At 36.2% G+C, this 7810-nt stretch overlaps 1 non-coding gene across 1 annotated transcript; it reads right to left on the reverse strand.

The window, feature by feature from the left end:
- Positions 1-5107: 5107 nt before the first annotated feature.
- On the reverse strand, positions 5108-5211 carry LOC134803902 (U6 spliceosomal RNA). The gene has a single exon (XR_010146052.1). It is a non-coding gene; the product is annotated as a U6 spliceosomal RNA (small nuclear RNA).
- Between the last annotated feature and the right edge of the window lie 2599 nt (positions 5212-7810).

The raw sequence follows: 7810 nt of genomic DNA on the forward strand, positions 1-7810 counted from the left end.
ATGTATGGGAATGACAGGTACCGTAGATGAGTCTGTCGAAAAATATTAACGAATACAAAAATGTTAGCCAAGTTGCAATGTTGTAACGAAACGCAAAACATTCGTTACCAAAATTCGATATCTGCCATACATTGTCTAGCCAAGTGACACTTTTGACAAGCGAAATCGAATCGTTATCGCCTCCTAGGTGTCGATATCTAGCGCGAGCTATCCCCTTGCAGATAACTTACCGAAGCACAAGAAAATACCGAATAATAGTGTTTGTAAATTAGAATTTGTAATAAAAAGCATACTTCAACATTATTGTGGGCGGCGAACAACGCGGAAGTGTCGCTTAGACGCAGGCGCCGTCTGAAAAATCGCCTCTATTGAAACTTGAAACTGCTTAGGAAAGGACTGCCCTTAGCTGGTGATCTTATCATGTATGCTACGATCAAAGGATTGTGGGCCGTACGCAGCATTTCACCCAAAGGATCCAATGTGACCGAGGCGCTGAATATCTACCTATCTATAGTGACAGTGTCATGGAAAAATGGATTATGCACCCACAAATGCAACACGAAACAATGTCCCTACAAAGGTAAGAGTGAGTCAATAACTTATCCCTACTATACCTACTAATAAGTATATAAAATATGTTATTAATGACAGCGTTTTACACAAAAATAAAACGCTAATTAAATAACTTACCATATTCGGAACCTAATAATAATATTGAGAATGGCAACACTGCGTAGTCGGTCGTATTGTCCTTTTCTAGCATATACGTCCTTCTCTCTCCCACACTCCCACCATTCAGGCAGGTTGCTTTGACAGTTAAACAAGGGAAATTTTCAAGTCATTGTCTCAAAATTATTCATATTTACACCAGGCAGGATTAAAACTTTAGGTTCCGAATATGGTAAGTTATTTAATTAGCGTTTTATTTTTGTGTAAAACGCTGTCATTAAACAACTGTACCGATATTCGGAACCTAATAATAATATTGAGACGTGTTTGTTATCGCCTGGTGGTGGGAAGACGCCAAGCCAATGTGATTATACATGTAGTTATTATGTATATGTAATATTATTATATTACGAGTGTTTAATTAATTATGTAGTACACCCTTTATTTTAACACTTGTGAGGAGAGAGGTAGTTAGTAAAGCATACATTTTGATATAAAATTATATTATAATACTAACTTTACATTTTATATATGTACTTAATGTAGGTCCTTATACATTTTCAAAGAGGATAAGTGTGTCACCACAAGGGTGCTATACTTAATTATATGTATGTGAAACTAGGTAAAAGAAGATGAGATTTTAAGTCAGTCTACTCTTCAAGGAGCATACAGCATCTGTGATAAGGAGTGATGTAATTAAAATATGAAGAGATAAGAATTATTTATAAAGTACTCGAGTAGTTTTTATTTATAACTCCCAATTATTAACAAATTTGATAATAATTATCTAGTAAAGTAAGCAGTTGCAGGAATATAACAAGGACAAGACCTTTCTTATTTCCAAAATCTCTCGGGATTAAGTAGACGAATATTGTACATATTCGTTATATCACTATCACTACCCACAAAGTTAGTATTGGGTACCTACTTACTAAAATGTCATAGGGAATTACTGAATTCCTTTCATGACTGTGAGCCAATGTGAGCTACATACTTGGTTATAGCTATAAAATGCATTTAATCCTTTGTACGCTTTACTAACGCGAACGCGAGCTAATGTACCTAAACAAACCTTACTTAAAATTGTGAAGGTTACTTTGAGAGCTTAAGCCATAACATAACACTCATGTTGGCACGACTAGTAATGATAATGACGCTTTTTGATGCTCTTGGCGTTCAAATGGTTAATATAGAAATGCCACAGAACCTTATCAATGATATTTGTATAGGTGCAGGCTCATTCTGATTATATTCATGTTTAGCTATCATCAAGTGACCTAAATTGTACTCATTAATTTCTATATATGCAGTAAGTTTACCTTATCTGGTGCCTACTAGTAGACATAAGCTTGATTGGTTCTGAACGCTTAAGTGGCTTAATTTATGTAAAGCATTTATAGACATTGCATAGTTCTGAATATTCAGTTTCCTCTTTCCAGTGTGTAAATTATTAAGAATAAGGTACTTAATTCGAAACCTTAGCTCATCGCATGTGTTTTAACCAAAATGCAGATTTGTGTGTTTATTTAGTGATTTTACATTATTTGCAAAAACTGTGCGGAACCATGGGGTCCCCGACCTTTTGCCGGGCACCCGTGGGCCCAAAGCCAACAGTGCAGAGGCCCTTTAAGAGGGACCTATTTCATCCAATGCTAGAGTCAACACTTTGTCGAATTTATTTGATATTTATGTATACTTATCCTCCTTATGAACTAAGGATAACTGTAACTTTTTGATATCAAATATACGCAGAATTGTCAATTATTTTATATTCTGAAATTATAATATTACTGGATTTGGGCCAGTGTGCTTTTGTATACTATATCTCTGGCCTACGATATAGGCTAGTCTATTAACATCCCGCCTCCTGGAAGGCAGTATACAGACTTCTTAGATATATATTCACGGTAGCGCTAAGTGTGTGGACCTAGTTTTCCGACACTTGACTGCATGAGATTATTGTGAACATTTTTTCAGGTCTCGAGCAAGAAGGGTACCTAGATAGGTTGAGGTCCTTAAATTGTGGATTTGGTAGGAGCAAGACACAGACGGGGTGTAAATTAATTAATCCACCATGTTTCAAGAGATTTTTGTTCATTGATGCCTTCAGGTTACACTGTACAGACAGACTAACACTTTGGCAGAGTTTTGCTAACATATAATAAATGACTGCATTTGTTTGGGTGTACATGTTCCACATCAAAGACATATTTATATATTTCAATCTATTTTTGAAAAGTTCGCGTTTCAAAATAGCTTCGCCTTTTCGCAAGGCGTGCTCCTGTTTCCCTATTTTATTGTGCAAAGCGAACAGTATCACAATGTTATAATTATGTATAAATTGAGAACTAGAGGGTTATGCCCTAGACGTGACCGCCCAGAAGTTGTGCTAGAACCGTTCGTGCAAACCATTCAGTCACTGTTTTTAAAAACCTTTTTGTAGTGGGTACATTCCACGGTCTTAAATTTGTTAAACTTGCAGTATCAAACTATGACAAGTCATGATAAGTGAATTATGTGTGATATGTGATAACAGTATCTAGTCCGTGCATAGAAGCACTTGCCCTTGAGGTTAGGGCATGGGTAGTTTAAAATAAACTTAATCCGTGCAGACCGTGCATAGGAGCACTTACGATACAGGTGGTTTAAAACTTCCTAGGTCACAATACAGACACAAGGTGTAAAATACATAATTGATAAACGCCCGTCAGGCCAGTTTTGTATATTTTATTTCAAACATGCTTGTGCAGCACCGCCAGCACATGATAATTTTCCTATACCATGGCAGTCAGGGATATAATAGTTAAATAGGTAGGTAACCTTGGTCATGTCGTGTACAAAGGTAGGTACTCGTAAACATGTTAACTGAAAGTCTAGTGCTCTCGAGGCAAATATAATTTATGCAACTGTGAGCTGCTCTTACATTGAGATCATATGTATTTATTTCTAGTCTGCCTTAGCAGGCCTAGACTTCAAAGGTTTTTTAGATATTCATAGGGCCGTTAATCGGACCCTTTGTACACCTTGAGCAGGCTGTTTGTTTCACACCATGAGTAATATAATTTGAATTATATTGTAAACATAGCTTATTTCAGAATGGAACCGTAAGCACTGTCGTGAGCTTACATAGTCTGATTAAATTAGAGTCCACAGATTGTCTGGACCTTGGTGGATTGACCACTCCTTATTCTAATTATCAATTTTCTGCCTGGGCTTATAATCGAAATTAGGTGACTAAATCTCTTAGTATTCTCTATGCCGCCCAAGTTATGAGGCTAAGCGTCTCCAGACCACAATTTTATATTAGGGTGCAAAGATTTTTTCATTTTTAAAATAAAAATGAGTCGAGATAGGCCTGGAATCTTAGGTTATTTTATACCTTATAATTTTAGAAATGTAATGTAAATGGAAAGCAGTTTTCACTTTTACCACAGTTAATTAGCCCAATTTTGGGCTTAGCCAATAGGGTGTTTGGGACCCTTTTAGAATAGATTGGTAAACAAAAATGAAAACTAATAACAAAGCCTTGCCTATTTCGACTGATTTTGTTAGAACCCTTTTTACTTTCTCTAAAAGGAGATATTTACAAATTCATTTTTTGTAATATTTTTCTGATTGTGGCTTACTTGCTCGCATGTGTTATGACCATATCATTTATATTTCTGTGAATATGTCTGACATGCCTTGCGCAGGCTTACATAGGTTATAATATTATCATCAATAACTTGACGTCAGTTTGTGAATGAATCAAAGATTCTTTGGCACACCTTACGCAGGTGGAGACATGGCAGCCTTGCGCAGGCTTAGATACGTACATAATATATTGGTTTCATCACAAATAACTTGACGTTAGTTTGTGAACGAATAAAAGATTTTCTTAGGCACACCTTACGCAGGTGGAACCATAACAGACGTAGGTTTAAGAATATCATTCAAATCGAATACCCTGAGTTTATGGGTAATATTCCCTTAGTTGCGGGTTCCTTGCTCGACAAGGTGAAAGGCTTTATGCAGGCTTTTACAGGCACTTTTAGAAAGTGTCATTCACGGTGACGCGCAGATTTGCCAAAACTAAACTTTAACTCTTCAGTTAACTAATATAATTTGACAAGATGAACCATGCGTCTTCGTCAATGAATCAATCTAAAGATTCCCGTATCGTTAATGCCAAGTGTACTATTTATGTAGGTAGGTAGGTAGGCTTAAGAATTGACCCTCTTGTATGTAGTTACGTATCGAATTAATAATCAAGTTATTCAAATCCAATATAACACAAGCACATATAGCAACTACATGCAAGAGTTATTTTCCTTAACCTTTTAAGCTGTAAGTACCTGCTAAGTTATTTATTTAAGTAGGTACCTACATTTTAACCTACCTACATTTTAACAATTTTTTCAAAATTAAATATCTAGTTGGAGAGATATAAGTTGGTAGATCAAGAGTGAAATACTTCACGATTTCGCATGCCATTCTTGCGCAGAGCCATGCTAATCTCTCTCTATGTCTAGTCAGATTTAAGTTTATGTACTGCCGAAGTACTCACTTTCCACAAAAATAAATGCAATGTTTGCGATGTAGGTTTGTTCGTTACCTTGTGTCCCTCAGAGCGGAAATAGAAGCCCCGCGAAGGCGGGGCTTCGTCGACTCCTAAGCGGGTACACTTATTTATCAGCAATTTAATTCACAAAAAAATAATTTTGCAATATTATATTAACCCGGAACGGGATAAAAAGACAAATTGCTGATAGATACTTGGGCAGATAAAACCTACACGTCTATAAACTTCTACCTCAATACATAGGTTCTACTTATCACGTATTAACTATCCGATCCTTTCGTATTCGAAAACACAAATCACTTGAAAACTGAAGGGTATGCCTCCACACATCACCATTTAAGTATTATAATTTCAACCGTTATTATACACACACAAAGATTTAAACTAACAAGACTCGGAAGAGACTTAATGTAGGTATAAAATTAAATTCTAATGGTGACACGTGCACGCTTTACCAGCTCGATGTGTTTTCTAACATATGTGTTTTAGTATTTTCATTGGCATAGCCACGGTGCGCGCAGGCAGCCTTTGAAAACACTTGCACATCACTATTCCGGATCGTTTTTATTTGCTAGATAGTTTATCGGACAACTAAATTTAAATATTTATTTCGAACGGCAAAAACCGTTAGAAACTGTTTTTCAATATAGTCAGCTAAACCTGGGGTACAAATTCAAAAACTCACCAGCAGTTTAGCTTCACGACCTTCCAGATGGAAAAACAGCAAGCCAATGACTTGAAAATTTCCCTTGTTTAACTGTCAAAGCAACCTGCCTGAATGGTGGGAGTGTGGGAGAGAGAAGGACGTATATGCTAGAAAAGGACAATACGACCGACTACGCAGTGTTGCCATTCTCAATATTATTATTAGGTTCCGAATATCGGTACAGTTGTTTAATGCTAAAATAACTAATGTGTTCCTGTTACGTCATCAAATATAAACCGATGAACGGTGTAGATTAAATTTGGTACCCATATGCGCAATGGCAAGCACTTGTTTTTCAATAGGAAAGTGAATTGAATGTGTAAAGGCAAAGGTATATAGGTAAAGGCTATACAAATATAGATAAAGACTTGGGAACAAAAGTTCTTCACACAAATAAATGCCCTTCCCGGGAAGCAAAACCATCACCTTCATAGGCAAGGTCACTAACAACTAGCAATATTGTAGTGTCATCCCATTTTCTTAAATTGATTTGAAAGGGATGAGACTACAGTGTTGCTACTTTTTAATTTCTACAATTTCTAGTCGGACTCTACAGTAAGCTCAAGAAGACTTGTGTTGTGGGTACTTAGGGTACTTAGATAACTATATATAGATGGTCAAACCAATTTGTCAGTCAGTAAGAACCAGGAAAACTATACTCATACTTATCTTTTGGGTGCTAGTACTGGTATATGACAAAGCTAGTATGATTCTCTCTGTCTTTGTTTGAAATGAGACAGTCCTTTGACAAACTATACTTAAATACATAGACAACACCCATGACTCAGGTACAAAATATCTGTGCTCATTACACAAACAAATTTCCTTACCGGGGATTCAAACTCAGGATTATTAGCTTAACCGGCAGGGTCACTAGTCACTACCAACTAGGCCAGACGGGCTGTTGTCATACATATACATTATCAACCATATTAATGAAACTTTTTCATATTATGAAACATTGTATATGACTTCTTTTGGCAGGCGCAGATACAGTCAGCTGCAGAGAAAAGGTCCCACCCCTGCATACAAACTTCTATGTAGTGGTGGTACCTTTTCTCTGCAGCTGACTGTACTTACACACTATATAAAAATAATCATAACATGTACTTACACAAAACATTTAGTTTTTTTTTTTTGTCATATGACTGGTAGAGAATAAGTATTATAACCAAATGTTACAGAGTTTGTTGAAAAACTAAGCATTCATTTTGTTTCAGGTGACTTGGATATTCATTGCAGCCTTGGCATATGAACCAATACTTTATGGTGCTCCAAAGCCAGGGTCAAGGGAAGAAACTATGTCACATGTACAACCACAAAAATATATTGAGTGTTGTTTTACTATTTTAAAACACTGTACATAATATATGTACAAACATGGCTACTGATTTCATGCTGCTGGCAAAAAATACCTGCTGCATCTTTCATTAATAGATTTTCAATAAAATAAATATAATTTAACTTTTTAACCCAATCATTGTTTCATTTATTTATGGCATTTATTTATGGTGGTTACCACCTTAACTTATGGTATGCTTAGGAGCAGATCTGCTCCCATGTACTTACCTATATTCAACTTTAAAAAATGCAATAATTTTTAAAAGTTGTCTTTGTAAAACGACCGGTCTGGCCTAGTGGGTAGTGACCCTGCCTGCTAAGCCGATGGTCCTGGGTTCGAATCCCAGTAAGGGCATTTATTTGTGTGATGAACACTAATATTTGTTCCTGAGTCATGGGTGTTTTCTATGTATATAAGTTTGTATTTGTCTATATAAGTATGTGTATCGTCGCCTAGCACCCATAGTACAAGCTTTGGTTAGTTTGGGGCTAGGTTGATCTGTGTAAGATGTCCCCAATATTTATTTATTTAT

This window comes from Cydia splendana, chromosome 27 (assembly GCF_910591565.1).
Source record: "Cydia splendana chromosome 27, ilCydSple1.2, whole genome shotgun sequence".
NCBI lineage: Eukaryota > Metazoa > Arthropoda > Insecta > Lepidoptera > Tortricidae > Cydia > Cydia splendana.